This window comes from Rattus norvegicus, chromosome 8, assembly GCF_021556685.1.
Source record: "Rattus norvegicus strain SHRSP/BbbUtx chromosome 8, alternate assembly SHRSP_T2T, whole genome shotgun sequence".
In the NCBI taxonomy this organism is placed as follows: Eukaryota; Metazoa; Chordata; class Mammalia; order Rodentia; family Muridae; genus Rattus; species Rattus norvegicus.
This window is the reverse complement of record NC_141541.1, coordinates 95,618,024-95,635,574: the sequence shown is the minus strand read 5'-3', so window position 1 is coordinate 95,635,574 and position 17,551 is coordinate 95,618,024. Positions and strand designations below refer to the sequence as shown.

General features: G+C 42.8%; 1 protein-coding gene across 24 annotated transcripts in view; it reads left to right on the top strand.

The window, feature by feature from the left end:
- The window catches only part of Snap91 (synaptosome associated protein 91), a 106,680-nt gene that overhangs the window by 16,414 nt on the left and 72,715 nt on the right, over positions 1–17,551 (top strand).

Below are 17,551 nucleotides of genomic sequence, written 5' to 3'. Positions count from 1 at the left end.
CTGTGCTCACCCATGTGTTCTCAAAATGGCAGCTAAGTGCTTGCTTTCTTCCAGTCCTTCAGCCAAAACTGTAGGGGCCTTATCCTGGCCTTCAAGGATGCATAGGGTCTGGTGATTGCTTCTCCAGCTAGTCTGGTTTCCACACACACTGACCACTTATTGTCTCAGACAGTCAGACATGCCTCTAGCTTGACAGTTACTGTTTCTTTGACTTCCAACAAACATCCTTTCCCCAAAGATGGGAATGGGTAAGTAGGGCAGCCTGCTCCTGAGATGAGCTTATGATGAAGAGGGAGAAAGAGAAAAGGAAAAAGAAAAAGAAAAAAGCAAACACATAGAAAGAAAATGACCCTCTTAACCACAGAGATCATGCACGCAGAGTGACGACAGTGAGGTTTGGGAGTTACCGCCTCAGGCAAATTTCAGGCACCTTTGGAGCACATACATTCACGTAGGACCTTCTCACTATTCCCTGAAAGAGGCTTAAGGATTTGCTGCATACTTTTTCTTGAAACAATTTGCTCTTACGCAAGAGTAACTAAACTCACTTGGTGAGTGTCTTTTCATCTGAAATGAGTGCTATTTTACCACAATTTCCCTAATTCCCTCAATCTCCCACATTAACAACAGTCACCAAAACCCAGGACCAGCTCAACAACCCACAGAGTTCACGGCAAGGGTAAGGGGTACAGAATGCCTGGCTCACCGAGTTTAATCAGCTGTGTTAAGACTCGCATTGCGTCTGTCCTTTAAATCGATTTTTTAAAACGTCTCATACTGAGGAGTTACAGTTCCAAATGAAAATTTCCCCAAAAGGCCATACCATAATAGGAGTAACTCGTGAAGGGAAGGAAGATATTTAGTGTGGCCAAGGAGACACTCATGCCTGTCAACAACAACAGCCACATGTCCCTGTTAATCAACATACACTTTGCTTAGAATGAGTGTGTTTATTACTTACTGTTGGGTGAACTCTTGAGAAGTTGCTGTCCATTTCATTCTCACTGGTATCCCCATGGAAAATGACAGTAAAGAAAAGTTTGGTTGTATTCCACACATTAAGAGAGGGATTGGTGAACTTGATGTCTCTACAGAAATAGTCCATGACTCCAGAGGAGCACCACTGGCCTGAGAGATGGCTAAGCTGGTGTGTACTTTGCCTGAGATCACCTGACCCTCTTTAAACAGCATCAATTTAAAACAAACAAACAAACAACAGGTGACCAAATCCCTGAAAAAAAAATACATGGACCAACTTGGACCTTAAATTCAGATAATTTTTTCATTAATTAGTCATCAAAGATTGATCAGCCTCCATTTAAAGCAGAAAACTGTATGAGAACTTTAAACAAAATTCTCTTTTTTCTTTTTTTAAGAAGAATTTGGTTTATTTTATTTTTATGTGTATGGGTGTAATACCTCCATGTATATCTGTGCATCATTTCTGGGCCTGGGGCTCATGGAGGCCGGAAGAGGGCATTGGATTCCCTGGAACTGGAATTACAGGCAGTTGTGAACAGCCGTGTGGGTGCTGGGAATCAGACCCTGATCCCCTGGGAAAGGCTAGCCAGCACTTTTACCTGCTTAGCTGTCTCTTTTGCCCGAGAGGTTTCTTCCTTAACATTGAAAGAAAAACAACAACAGCAACAACAACAGCAACAACAAAAAGCCTGTCCCTTGGTGTTTAAACAAGACAAGAGCTATGGCTGCCCGTCACAGGGCTAACACTCATACTTCAAGGGAAGTGATCATATGGACCAGAACAGATTTCATGCCAACAGCTGTGTGGATGTGCCCTCAGAACATGACTGCTGGCCATGGAAAACCCTTTCCACAAATACAGAGGCTCAACACTAGACCAAGGGTACAGGCCCCTTTCTACATGGGTTTAGGCACCTGAAGGCATTCTGGATTCACAATAAACACCCACAAATACCTACTCTTGGATTTTGTCAGTGAGTGAAATGTATAAGGAATGTCAGGCTTATTGTAGTCAGCAGAGGGAGGGTTGGCGTGCAGTAGTGTAGTGAGTAAATTCAGCAATCCATTGGCAGCAGAAAGAGCTAAAGAAAAGATGAGAAGGAAGCACAGACACTGGATTCCTTAGGAGTAAGCTGGACTGGTGACGATGGCAGGCGTTTCCTTGGAGGTACTGATACATTGACACTTTGAGGGAAGATTAGCATAGTTAGTTACAAGAACTGGCTTGAGGACCTCCATCTTGTCACATGAAGAGAGGACTGAGGGGGCAGGGATCCATGTGGTGGGGCTTTCTCAGCAGCCAAGAGCAGGTGCCTGAGGTTTGGGAGTCTGTGGGGAAATAGGACCGTATGACTGGAGTCGAAGACAGGAAGACGTTCACAAATGTGGCATTGTCACGGATGAAAAGAAGGAACGGACCCCACAGTTTGGTTCTGCTCCTCGGGATGGAGAAGAGTTTACACAGTATACAGCAGTCCTAAATGTACTCAAATTAGGCGTGGTCCTCTTTGTGAGGGACTGTTGCTTTCTAGTAGCAGTGAAGCAGCAGATGCTTTCTGACAGGGAAATCAAATCCTCTCTCCTTGCACCATGGAGCACACAGTAGGTATTGTGCCCAGTACTCTCAACTCTATGCAGAATATCACTGTAGTAGAAAGGTGTCTGTACCCATGGTCTAATGTTGGGTCTCCGTACGTGTGGGTAGAATGGAAGGGGTTTTCCATGGCCAGCAGTCATGTTCTGAGGGCAGAGCCACATAGCTGTTGGCCTAAAATCTGTTCTGGTCCATATGATCACTTCCCTTGAAGTATGAGTGTTGGCCCTGTGACGGGCAGCCATAGCTCTTGTCTTGTTTAAACACCAAGGCTTTTCTTTTCTTCCTTCCTTCCTTCCTTCCTTCCTTCCTTCCTTCCTTCCTTCCTTCCTTCCTTCCTTCCTTTCTTTTTTTTTCCTGCACAGGGCTTAAAACAGCAAAGGAGTGTGGAACGTTAAAGAGAACTGAAGCCCTCTGCCAACGATGCGCAGCCACCCTTGTTGCCACACGTTGGTGGTTTTGTGAGAAGGAGGCACAGAGTTTCAAAATAATTGTTGTGATTTTCCCTCTCACTGGGTAGGGTAGTGGAGCTTGGCTTCCTCATGACTGTAATTAGTGCTAATGTGCGACTAAGCTGCCTCTGCACTTTAAGGAATAATAACTCAAGCTCCAAAAGGTGGAATAACTATCTTAGGTACCCAGGAGAAAAATGGGGCATTTGTTATGATCCTGTCAAAAGGTTATTTATCCACATTCCCTCGTTCTCCGGAGATTTTGCTGATCAGGAAGAGCTCCTATCTTTAGTATGAGGCACACAGATCAAGAGCTGTTGTAAAGACTATGGAGAAATGCTGCTACAGGCTACAGGCTTACCCAGCCTGCTTTCTTACCCAGATGCCCACAGGTCCTATCACCCACCCAAGTGGGATACCCAGTTGCACCAGTGGTGAGAAAACTGTTCATGTCTTAGTGTTAGAGAATTTAACAGAGTACCTTCAACGTTGTGTATAACTTACATCGAGCACAGAGGAGGAGAATCATGTGTGGAGACAATGTAGCCCAGTGATGCACCTCCTGCAGCATCCTGTTTGTGAGACAGTCTGCTAAATGTGGTAGGGGCATGCATGCCCTCGTGTAGGGTTACTCTGATGAGAGCACTGTGACAACAAACGCCTTGGGAAGGAAAGGATTTATTTGGCTTACACTTCATATCATAATCCATCATGGAGGTAAGTCAGGACAGGAACTTGAACAAGTTAGGAGCTGATGCTGATGCTGGTCATGGAACGGTGCTGCTTACTGGCTTGCTTCCCTTGCTTGTTCTGTCTGTTTTCTTACAGAACTTAGGACCACCAGCCCAGGGGTATTGTATCGTGTGCTACAAGCTCTCACCCAGGTTTCCTTGAATCTGAGGATGAAACACACACACACACACACACACACACACACACACACACACACACACACACACACACATTCATTCTCTCTCTCTCTCTCTCTCTCTCTCTCTCTCTCTCTCTCTCTCTCTCGTAAGCCTCCCTTAGCTAGTGTTCCCTTCTCTACTCCTTGCTCAACACCTCTGAATCTGCCTTAGCTTAGCTAATCTCCTGCCTGCTACCTCAAGCCCAATCAGGAATTGGCTGATGGCCACTCTACCCAAGATCTCAAATGGCTGTTGGCCCTATCTTCCTCCGAAGCATGGTGAATCTCCTTCCTCTTCCTGCATCTATCTCCTAGCTTGCCTGTGGGAATCTGGAAGTCCTGCCTCTTCCTCCCAGCCATTGGCCATGGGCATCTTTATTGATCAATCAATAATCAGTTGGAGAAAAAGACCTTTAATGTTCACACACAGATTCCCAATCAAAGCATCAGACCACCCTCTATAGGGTGACACCACCCACAATGAGCCAGGTCTCCTTGAACCAGTCACTAATTAAGAAAATACCCTACAGGCCTGCCTACATACAGCCCAGTCTTATAGAGGCATTTTCTCAATTAAGGAATGACCAGCCTGTGTCAAGTTGACATAAAATTAGCCAGCACAGGGCTCTTAACCTTGGACTATGGGTACAGGAATTAGATCACTAGTGTTCTTGGTGGAACATCAATACCATTTGTCCTGCCTAATATGGGAATCAAGGAAATAAAGATGAAAAGATCTAATCAGAGAAAAAGTTTTCAGTCAGAAAGTTTGAAACTTTTAAACGTTGCTTGCTCCTTCTGAGTTGTATTTTTGACTGGTCTGTATTATTGCTAATAAGGATAAAGTTTTAAGCACAGATAATATGAATTGGAACAGGGAGCTGTGGTGAGATTAGTCATAAATATGCTTAGACATTACTGTGAAAACCAACCTTGTGAGACTAAGCTTTCTCTTTGACGCAGATGAGCTGTGTGACCCAGAAGGTTTTATAAATATATTGAATTGAATCACTTTCAAATGCTTAAGAGCAATAAAGAAATGTCGATGAGATGTCTTTATCAAGAGCTGTTAATGACAGGGTACATTAACCATCGTCTGTACTTAATGTGGGGACTGTGTGGGAAGCGTGGTTATACCTGATATAGTTTAACTTGTTGAGATTATATGTGTATACACACACACACACACACACACACACACACACACACACACACACACACACACAATGTGGCCAGTTATGAACATTTGGGGTCTTTTAAATTCAGAAATCACTTCCCTTTAGAACAGCATTCTTTTCTCCTGCAGTGAACTTTCACAGAGGCGCGAGTTAGGTCAGAAACAGAAGCATCCTGAAGTGCTGGTCAATGACTATCACCTAATGCTTTTAGGGCAGGTTGCTACCTGTGAGATAGAAGGACTGCCTCAAAATCTGTGGCCCTAAATTACAGTGATCTACTGGAATACCTCTGACTTCTGGATGTCAAAAGAAAATATCTAGAGTCATCGATACGATCTTAAAAAATCTTGACACAAAACAACTTGGATAGAAAAGGGTTGGTCTATCTTACAGGTTACAGTCCATCAAGGAGACAATTCTTAATCAAGAAAATGCTCTCCACATGCCATGGGCCAGTCTTACAGAGGCAGTTCTTTCCTTCCTGGGTGACTTTAATTTGTGTCAAGTTGACAAAATAGCCAGCACATCTAGTTATCTTAATCTACATTAATCATAATTGTACTCAAAGAATGTGGAAGTCTGAAGAAACTGATCATCGATTGCTGCAGTGCCTTGAGGTCACCGATTCAGCATTCTGTTGGGAAGCATCAGAAAGGCCCTCTCTAGTCTCCCAAGCTGTAATGAAAGTAGGAACTTGTGTTTCTAACTGTTGGATAGAAGAGAAGTTTGACTGGTAGGCGCTCTCACTGGTAAGGGAACATTAGGGGAAGGCTATCTTCCTGCTGATACTGTGTATGATCTCTGCGTTTCTGACCACTATTTATTCCCCCACATTACTCATCCACTAATAATCTTAACTTCCCAAAAGCATTTCCTCTTTTCCCTCCTTTCTTTCCAAACCTTGGGCTTGAACCTAAGGCCTTGTGTATTTTAGACAAGTTGTGTAATCTAAGCTGTTTCCCTGGCCCTTTTATAACTTTGAATTTTTGAAACAGTCGGGCTGGCCTTGAACTTGTGATCCTTTGGCCTCAGCTTCCTCTGTGGCTGAAGCTATAGGCTTATGCTACCATGACTGAGTAACCCACTTTAGAGTTTCTAAAGGACTAGAAAATCCTTCTCTAGATCTCCCTTCCATGTTTTTTTTTTCTTTTTCCTCAGGAAATAATGGAATTCATAGAAAAGATACATAGTTTTTGTCCACTTACCTAATCTGTTTCTCTCTTAACTGAAATCTTTCTGTAGGCAATAAAGATGTATTAAGAACTAAGGTTATGTTCCATGATATTCCAGAAAGGAAAAAGATTTGAGTCCTTTTTTGGATGTGCTTTTCTAGAAAGAAAAAAGAGGCTCTGTGGTATAGAATCAGTGGGGTCATGACAAACCCAGAGGTCCTGCAGGAGAGGCTTTGAGAGCTTTTGCCTAGGGGAGAAGCAGAAGTGGAGGGTGGTAGGTAATACCCTTGTGAAAAATGACAAGGTATTCAGGAGCCATCTTGATCTGAGAAGATGTAGAGAGAGTCCCAGAGGCTGTGGCTATAGTTGCTGTTTCTAACTACTGTTTAATTTTAGGAAGCATAAGTTTCACACATGTGGGTGGGAATCCTGACTGGAACTGAGAACCCTTGCTGGATGTCCGATGTATGCAACATTGTTTCTCCTTATGGCCCCAAGGGCTGTGTGAGGAAGGACTGAACAGAAAGCGCTAAGGAGTCGGCTCTTCTCTGAGAATGGTGTAGGAAGTGATGGTCTATGACTAGAACATGAGGGACACACAGGCTGCTCAGTGCTAGAATATGATAAACTTGTCATTATGACAAGTTATTCTCTGAAGTCCCTTAAGATACTGTTGGGGTGATAATTTATAGGTAGATGATGATGGTGGTGGTGGTGGTGGTGGTGGTGGTGGTGGTGGTGGTGGTGGTGGTGGTGGTGGTTATAAAACTTATTTCTCTCACATTTTCATGGCATAAAAACCACCATGGTGCTATATAAATAGGACTTGCATTAATCTACTTGACAAACTTGTTGACTAGACACTCATAGGTGATCGTTATGTGGCAGTTGCAGGGGATCAGAAACCAAAGCTTCAGTATTTTCTAGAATCTCCCTAGCAACCACATTAGCGAAGCAGTCTTTCCAGCACTCTTGTCATCTAGAGACTGGCCCATGAGTCTAGAATGTCCTGAACACAGGTGTTCTGCTGGCATGGCCACCTGCTCCCTTTCTAGCACTGCCTACTTTTTTGGCTTGTCCTTAGAAATTATGGACCTACCAAGTGTTACCTCAAACCAGAATTCTTAAAAATCTAGAAGAGGGTAAGCTATCAGAGAAATATACTTTTGTGGCAGGTGGACCCATGTAACAGTCGTTTTCACCTCATGGATGATGACTAGGGATAAAGAAGCCTCATGGAGTGCTTAGTGACACAAATAGCTGTGTTCAAATCCTAAATAGCAGAAAATCAAACTAGCAATTTTGTTTTTAAAATAAAACTTTCTGGACCACTATGGATCGATGGTATTTGACACCCAGGCAGTTCCCCTCTCCAACCCCCAACTTCCTCTCTGAGGTAACCCTGGTGTGTAGCCCTGGTTTGAGTCATGCAGGTAGTTGAGCACTCATGTTGTCTTTCTGCAGTCTCACAGCCGAGGGCTGCATGCAGGAGGCATCATAACCAGCACGTCCCCTGTCGCACTTGGTTGGTAATTCATCTTGTTAACTTTGAGACGCTCCTAATGCCTACCTCAGACTGGCCTGTCCTGACTTTAGGGGACATTTATTGCTGGTTCTTTGAATGGGGCTACTCTACTGAGAACTTTCCTGTGTGTTCTGTGGTGCATGAGTCTTTGGTTGCTACCACAGCACCGCACAGGGCATGGGCCCCCCACCTGAGGTCAGGAGTGAGGTCAAAGGGAAGGTTGTACAGTCAGTGAAGTAGACAGAAGGAGAGGCAAGGCTAAGTGTCAGCACCCACACTGCTTCTCTGCCCCTTTCCCCAGAGAGTACACTGGACACAGTTGATTTTGCTACTCAGGGGCTGTGTCCTTGTCTTTCTCCATTCCTTGGTGGAACTTGTGCTTCTTCCCCAGTCACATCCACCAGCCGGTCCTCTTGACTCACCCTGTAAACTGTCTGCAATCCTTCCTTGTGCTTCCTGATCCTGTCTCATTCCACACTCACGCAAACCTGCCCTCCCCTCTCACCTGAAGTATGCCTGTCTCTATAGGTGCGTCTCCTTCCCTCAGTCTGTGCATTGTAGACTTGATTCTTCCAACCGTAGACTGGAACACGTCACTGCCCCTGTCAACCCCTCTCTAACCTTCCCCGAATGCTCAGCATAAAGTTCCAGGTCTTCCCTGTGTGCTCGAGCATGGTCAGTTCCCACTGTCCCTCTCTCCTCTCCTCACTGTTCTCCACCCACAGAAGCTAGCTCGTTTCATCTTGAGCCTGCCAGCTCATCTGGATCCACAGGGCCTTTGCATCTGCTGTTTCCTTTGCCTGGAACATTCCTTCCCAAGATCACCAAATGGCTGGTTTCTTTACTGCATCTAGGTCCTTTTGAATGTCATTCTGCTAGAGAGGCCTTTCCTAATCCTGCCTTTGGACAGTACCATCTGTCTTAAGTCTACCTACCTACACACCCCTTCTTTCCTGTCACACTGCTTATGTCTGCCTGCTGTGTATCTGGTTCACCTGTGCTCTCCATTTGGATGCAAGCTCTTGGCAGCCAGACACTGGCTTCTTTTCTCACAGTTCTTCATCTAGCTGGCTAATAAACCAATGCCTAAAGCATAGTATGCCTTCCAAAAACACTGGTTAAGCAATTAAGAAATTGAATTAATTTAATTAACTTACAGTTTGCCAAGTGCTTACATAGGTAGCTAAAGGGTGAACCAAATTGTAATTGTACACCAGACAGACAGACAGATAGACTGTGAGAGACATGCAGACATGTGTTCTCTATAGTTTATCAGGCCCTGTGCTAGGCATGACTCTCAGTTTCCTGTTTTAATGAAGCAACTGCCAGCTGGGTGCTGTGATTGGCCCCGTTGTTATAATAAGGAAGTGTAACTGTGCTTAGTGTCATGGTTTCTAACTAACAGAAAGGAGTTAGGCTGCTCCAAATCTCCCCCCTCCCCCATCTGTGCCTGTTCTATCTCCCACTCATGACTCAGCCAGCATCCCAGTGGAGAACAGGTAGAAGAAAGGGAAATTTCTGTAGTGGACATTTTTTTTTTACAAAAGGTGAAAGTACATATCTTTTTCTATAAGATGAAAGAAAGCTAAAGTTTTAGATAGTGGGGCATATTAAAAGTTACATGTAGCAATAGAAAAATACACGCAAGCATACATTAAATCAGGTAATCGAGATGTTTCTTTCGGCTTAAAGGAAAGAATCACAGAGGTCTGTCTGCTTTGAGCTCTGCTGAGAAGGCATTCTGTGGTCACATTCAGGAACATTCTCCAATCTCTATAGTTAAAAGGTGCCCCTCTCCTGTTTCTTGCCCTGTTGGTCCCTGTCCTGTAGCTTCAGCTACTCTTGTTCTTGTGTCCCTTCCTCCGCTGCCCTCCACGCCTCTCCTGCCCTCCTCTCCCCTCCTCTGATGCCCTCCCCTCCTCTGATGCCCTTCCTGCTTCAGGCTTGCCCCAGCACACTGGAGCCCTCACAGGCAACCCCATTGTTCTAATGCCTGTTCTTCCCTCTGTCTTCTCTGGAGAAGGGGGCAGTAGGTCCAGCAACCTTCTCTAGGTATTTTCTACCAGGCATTTCTCTATCGGATCTGCAACAGCAGAGCTCCTATGTTTAAATTTCATGTTTATAATGTGTTTATGCATTCTTGGGTCATCTTTCTTATAAGATAATCACTTTCCCTTCCAAAACAACCTTTTCAGTTGTGCCCTCTGTCTCAAATCCTGTCAGGGCTCACCTGATGGTAAACTTCTAGTCAAAGGCTCTTATTCCAGAGGTAGGCAGTGCCAGGCTGTCAGGCTGTCAGGCTGTAAAGACACAGCTACTCTAGGGCCAAAGATAATACAGCTGGAAGGTACTTCGGGGCTTGCTGGTCTCGTTCCTCTTGCGTTGCTGTACTTTGTTTTAGTTTGAATCAGTTAACATGCACTTATATGTATATAGCAGAATGTTCAAATTAATGAAACTACCAGTGCCATTATTGGAGGAGGAACATTGTAGAGATTGAGTGGAAGGCAGTACGCAGGTCCGTTGTTTGTTGTGTCATCTCTGCTACCTCTGTGTTGTTAGCAGTCCATCTTATCCCGAGATGGTGTGACCTACGCATGGTTTTATAAGTACATGCACAGAAGTAACAGAGACAGATAACCAACCTCAGAGAGAGCTTGTAAGTAGGATAGAAAGTGCTATGGTGCAGACAGCTACATACAGATCTAACTACACAGGAAACCAACATGGCACTAACCTGCCAGTTTGACTTTCCTGACAGACATGGCAGGGATGGGCTTCTTCTAGTTCAGAGGGAAGAATAGGGCATTGTTGAGGGTACATTAATGTCTGTCCTTTGTGTTGGACCCAAGAAGAAAAACTTTGGAATCACCTCCATTTATTTGTTATTCTCCAAATCGCAAACGTTTAATTCTGCTTACCCGTGTTAACCTGCCTGAGCTGCTGGTACTACTCCCTAGTATTAGTACCATATACTAATAGGGCATGCAGGGAGGGAGGGCGCCATTGTATACTGGTTGGGCTATAAACAATAGAAGTGTATTTCTCATTCTGTAGCCAGAACATGAATGTGGCTGGTAGAAGGTTATCACAGCCAATGTCAGACTGCATAACTTTGCATTATGTCCACCAAGAAGGTGTTCTATTGGATGTCTTTCACAAGGGCATCAATTCATTTCTTCAGGGCTTCATCCTTATGACCAAATCATCTTACAAAGGCCACACCTCCAAAGGTGATTACAGTGGGGATTAGGGTTTCCACCTGCGAATTTTGAGGGGGACATGAATATGTAATTAATTGACAGTAGAGAAAGAAGGGAAAGGGGGAGTGAGTAACTTTAAAAGAACTAAAGTATTTAAAGGTATATTAGTTACACCTCACAGCAAATAATCTGAGCTGTTCTAGGTGCTGGAATGTTTAAAGTTTGATAATTCATCTGCCGTTGGGCTTTGGTGTAAATATAGCTTCTCATTTACATGAGAGAGTTTCAGTCAGAAGATGGTGGTGTTCTTCATTCAAGCACTCAGTGAAAGGAAATTTCTAGCTCGTGGGTTTGACAAAAATCAAACAAACGTAAAGAATATATTTACTTTTATTCCTCTGTCTATCCATTTTGTATGCGTATGTCTGTCTGTGCTTGTCTGTCTATCTGCCTTAGGGCAGGGCAGCATGTATGCCAAGATGGCATTCGGGGAGATCACAGGACACCCTGAAGGAGTCAGTTCTCTCCTGTCATGTGGCTCCAAGGGTGGAACTCAGACACTTAGGCTCGGTGGCAAGTATCCTTACTCACTGAGCCATCCCACCAGCCCCTCGAGATTTTCTAAAAGGAGTAGAAGACATCTTTCTAACTTTAGGCTGATTGACATATACATAACAATGAAATAGAAAGGAACACATCCTGTCTATTTGATTCTGTTTCATCCAGTAAGAGCTAATGAAAGAAACCCACCTCTAATACCTGACAGTAATTTTTATCTAAGAATAGTCATTTCTAGTAGAAGTAGTAGCATTTGAGATAAAGTCTTTCCCTGTAACTCAGTCTCATAATGAACAGGCCATCTTCCTTCCTTAGATCCTGACTGCTATGGTCACACATATACACGATGCCTGCCTAAAATTGTTTCGGATTGGGACAGATAATAAGCTAGGTATAGCTATCTCAGATAACTGTCTTTTCTGTTTGAAGGCCGGTGTTCAGTATTGAGGGATTCCCATAGGTTTTCATTCCTTCCTGTAGGCTGTGGAGCTCAATGGAAGAGACACATATGTGAAGCAAGAATTACAATTCTGTGCAATGAGGACCACAGGGGAGATGTGTGGAGGTGGTGATTAGCATAAATGACAGTGTCTGTTCTGTAAGGTAGTTAATATTATCCCCATGGCTAGGTGCAAAACCAGACCCACACAGGCACCATGTTAGCTTGTCCATAAGTAGCAAAGTTAGTCTGCAAACTAGATATATGGCCCCAAGCCTGATGCCCACCCCCTTTCACTGAATGGAAGGTGAGATCAAAGCCTCCCTTTCCCTTGAGGGCTTTGTCAGAGCATCATGGGGGGTAGCCCGTTTGAGACTGATCCTAGATCAACACTCGGTACAGTGATGACAGGGACAGCCTCGGCAATAAGAACAGCTTGAAACAGTTTTAGAATAATTTTGGTAGAACACAATTTTTGGCATAGAAAAGATTAGTAAGGTAGCCGAGCCTTCTAATGAAAGGCTGTGTTCTCACGGTAAAGTATAAGTTACAAACCTTATACTTACGGTGCAACTGTAAGTGAAGGCCTGGGGGTGTAAGTATAAGGTATGAGATTTGTGCTTGAAATGTTTGAGGCTCATTCAGTGGACAGCGGGAGGCTCCAGGGAGGCTGCGATTAGAGAAAAGCCATGAGCAGTTGCTTTCCCACAAATACATCTACTCATGCTGGAGGTGATCCAACAAAAGAGCTTATAAGACAATCTAAACAAGGGGCCACAGGGGGCCTGTCATGACCCACCCTGCATATGGTTCAAGTGTCTGTCAGTGTCACAGAGACCTTGGAAAAGAAGTAACCTTGAATCTGAAAACAAGTCAGGCTTTTGCTATTTTTTATTTCAAAAAGAATTGTTTACAACTCTAAGATGTTCTGGTTGTTTTCTTACTTGTTTGTTTGTATTTCTTTCTTTCTTTTTTTTTTTTCTTTTTTTCGGAGCTGGGGACCGAACCCAGGGCCTTGCGCTTGCTAGGCAAGTGCTCTACCGCTGAGCTAAATCCCCAACCCCTTGTATTTCTTTCTTAATGATGGATTAACTGACCTCAAAGAGATTTCCTATGGCAAATTTTCAATTGTGGAATAAGAGGCTTCTATTCTGTAGCAGGATAGAATAGTGAGAAGGGTTTGTATTTACTCTCCTGCCTGAAGCAATTGAAAAACTTAAAGATATCCTAAGTGGAATTTAGTTATTATGGAAATACAACAAAATCCACCATGAATTAATTATAGCATGGTTGTTAGATGGTGGAGGAGCTGTATAAAGAGAGCATCTCAAGCCGTGGCTTTAACATCCTGGCACAGAACACTCATTTCTTCACCTCCAGTGGGAATTCAGCTCTGATCATTTTTGAAGTAATTTTCTAAAGTTAAGTATCAGAAAATGACCCAATTCATTTACTCCCAAGTGATTTTGCAAGGGCAATAATACTCTATACCCACTTACACATATGCACAATTACACAGAGAGGCTCCTAGCAGCTTTGGGTATAATGTTAGAAGTTGACAATTGAGAAAAGGTAAATGGGTACAGGCGCTTTGGTGTGCCTACATATAACAGGCCACACAGCAGTACAGTGGCAGAGGCCATTCAGGCTGTAGCAACATAGATGAACTTCAGTGTAATTAATTGGATGAAAAGACTCCAGACCATCCCTGAGGAAATGGCTTGACTCTCTTTATATAAAATCTATAGAATGCAGATGCATTTCTATTGCCTGAAAGCAGGCTGAAGTTGCTGAGAGACAGCAATGGAGGGAGAAGAGAGAGGAAAAAGGAGAATTTTATAATAAATTTTAGATTTTAGAATTCCAGTTTTTTCAAAGTTCAGTTTTAATTAAAATTGAATTCTGGAAACTTCAAACATAACATATAACATGCTTAGACTTCCATAACTTTTTTTCTTCACGTTTATTGCTAAACCTTTTTAAAAATGTTTTTGAAATTATTTAAATGGAAACAATTTCCTTAATGAGGAAATAGAGCAGAACCGTACACCATCTACTAAAGAGAACAGAGATTGACATGACCACCTCTTAAAGGCGTTTTAAAATAAAGTGTGGCAGCCAAGTAGTTCTAGAAACAAAACATCACACCCTGACTTCAGGATTGTGCAAACTCTTAAATTATTGATGAACTCAATATACTTGATATAGGGGTTTTTAACATTAAAAATGGATGTTGTGATACAGATCTTTAATCCCAGCTCTTGGGAAGCAGAGGCCTGCAAATCCCTGTGAGTTGAGACTAACCTGGTCTACACAGCAAGTTTTAGTTCAGCCATAGTTACACAGTGACGTCCTTTTCCAAAAGAAAAAAAAGCAAAAAGGAAAGCAAAAAAAATTAAACTTGGAAAAGTTACAAAATAATCTTTGTTTTAGGGAAAATTATTATTTTCCAAATTAAATAAATACCAAGAACAGCTATTTTCTGCACACACACTCCTTGATGTGTGTGTGTGTGTGTGTGTGTGTGTGTGTGTGTGTGTGTGTGTGTGTGTACATGTGCAGAGGACAATTTGCAGGACTCGTGGTATCCAAGGATCAGACTCAGTTGTCAGGCTTGGTAGCAAGTGTCTTTATGAAACCGCTGAGGACTCTTGCTGGTCCCACTTACTTTTGTGACAGTAACTACTACTGAGTAGGGAGTCTGATGGTTTTAGTTTGAAGTCTCTTAAACTTCCTTTAAATTAGTGGTTCAGAGAGAAGTACTTCAATCATACAGTTGCTTTTTCTCAAGGCCCCACTTTAGTTATACTTCCCACATAAAGACATATGACACCAAATGTTTCCTACACAGGGTCAGAGAGTAGATCCATTAGGCTTTGGGGGCCACTGAATTGAGTTGAGCGTTACAGATATTCACCTCTGTTATTGTAGAGTAAAAGCAGACTTGGATGACATATAGGTAAGCATAGCTATGTTTCAACAAAGATTCACAAAAACAAGGGACAGATCAGATTTTCCCAGGATGCAGTAGTTTGACAGCCTGACACAGAAAGTGGAAAGTAATAGGCAGGTGATGTGGTGCACACCTGTAGTTCTGAGTCCACAGGTTAGAGGACAGCTTGTGCATCATAGCAATACAGCCCACACATAGATACCACACACGCACACACACACACACACACACACACACACAACACATACCACACCACATACACACACAGAAACACACAGAAACACACACACATAGACACACACACAACACATACCACACCACATACACACACAGAAACGCGCACACACACACACATAGACACACAGACACACACACACAGACACACACACAACATACAACACACCACATACACACACAGAAACACACAAAAACACACACACGCACACACACACACACAGAGTAGCATTAATTACTCTCATGTCACTGTGACACAGGAAATGTGGAAACCACCTACGATAGGATAGATTTGGTTTTGCTTATGGTTTCAGTCTCTTGGTTATGTGTACTCTGTATTATAAATGTGATCTCTTTCTGGATTTTCCTACTTTGCCCCAGCCTGTTATTTCCCATTTGTTTTGTTTTGTTTTTCAGAAATAAAAGGTTTCCTCCTTTCCATTTTCCCTCTAGTGAGGCTGACTTTAACAGTTCCATTGCTAAGCACAGCAGCTCGTCTGTCAGCTCTGCTGTGGGTGGCTGAGCTGTAGTATGGCTCTCTGTATAGTATTTCACTCTGACAACCCCTAACCGCTTCTGGAACTTTCTGAAGATATTAAATAAAACTCTTAAGATTTTGTAAATTTGATTATTTTACTCATGTACTTTTTCTTTTTTTGTTTTCATGTTCTGTGAGTTATAGTTTCTATTGGTTTCAGCTCTTATTGCCAGTGACTCTCATTTTGTATCTAGGCCAAATGTTCCTTTTAAGCTTAAGATAGAGTCAGTTCCCGGGTTCCCATCATGCACTTCAACATAGATGACCAACAGCTCTTTAAAGTTATCATATATATTACATATTGTTTATATTATTTATATAGTCAGTAAATAATGAATATATAGTCACTATTGTATATATGTATATATACACACACACACACACCACACACACACACACACACACACACACACACACACACACACACTATATTAAGTAAATAGTGTTTACTGGTCCCCAGAATAAGATGTGAAATTGCCTGAGAAGTTTTTTTCTGTCTCCCTTTAACATCCATTCCTCTACCTACAAGTCCAGTCAGTTTTGCCTGTTGACTTCTTTCTGCTCCTTGTCTCTCCTCCAACCTTTTCTGCATCCTCATTATTTGAGTTCTCCCATACCTGATCCTGGCTGGGCTTTGTGGCTTTCTCCTTTTCCTCACATGCAGGGGTGAGTTCTCCTCATCCTGTGCCTGTGTGCATCGTGGACATAGTACTTGGTAGTCACAGAATAATGTGGATTGTAAAAGTCAAATTGTCTTGGTATTTGCCTGCTAGAACTGTTTCCCCCCCCTCCCTGTTGCAGTTAATTTAGCTAACTGCTCTGTGCTCCCAGCAGGTGGTGCTCCCAGCCACCATCCAGAGCCCTCTGGATTAATGAATGAAATACACACACACACACACACACACACACACACACACACACACACACACACACACACACACACACACACACACCCTGCAGACAATCTAGTGGTATCTTAGTTTCCAGGAAACTCCATGATGCAAATGCTGAGAAAAACCTATCCTGCTCTTCACTCAAAATCCACACTTGCCTATCAGTAAGATTTATTTATAATAAGACTTTTTAAACTAGTCAAACCCCCTCCACAAAAAGCTCTCAGCACCTAAACTTGGGGATATTAGCAATGGTTCTGACTTATGAATAGTCTAAAGTATAATTATTTCTTAGTTCACACCCTTTTGAAGTTCCAGCTATCATCCCTATCCTGTTAACATATTTTCCCCCAATATGTCTTTATTGTAATTCTCATTCTTCAAGAACACTTTTCTGGTCCTTTCTAGGTGTAGCTCGTAAGGCTTCACTCTATTAAAACTGGAGGCTCTCTGTTCCTGTTGGGCTGTTTAGATTAGATAGAAAACCACCAGGAGCTACTGAAGAGTAGAAATGGTCTGTTTCCTGCATGGTGCTTCCCCAAGCACTGCACACTTGAGCAAGTGCCTGTTAAATAAAATGAATAATGAAATATACTTCACCCGCATATATCAATAGCTCTTTGAAAATAAAAGAAAAAGAACAAAAGGAATCACTGTGCTATATCTGAGATATATCATTGCTATCTTATACCTGAAACTAGATGTCAGTCACAAATTCTATTCATCTGCTGATAGACCAGTGTTCTGGAGACGTATCAGAGATAGACAATGATCTTTGGCTGCCCCAGATACTTTATTTTTCTGAGCACTGTACATCCCTGTTCGTGTGTGTGTGTGTGTGTGTGTGTGTGTGTGTGTGTGTATGAATGATTGTGCTGCCCACAGTGGGCTGGGTCCTCCCACATCAGTCATTAACCAAGA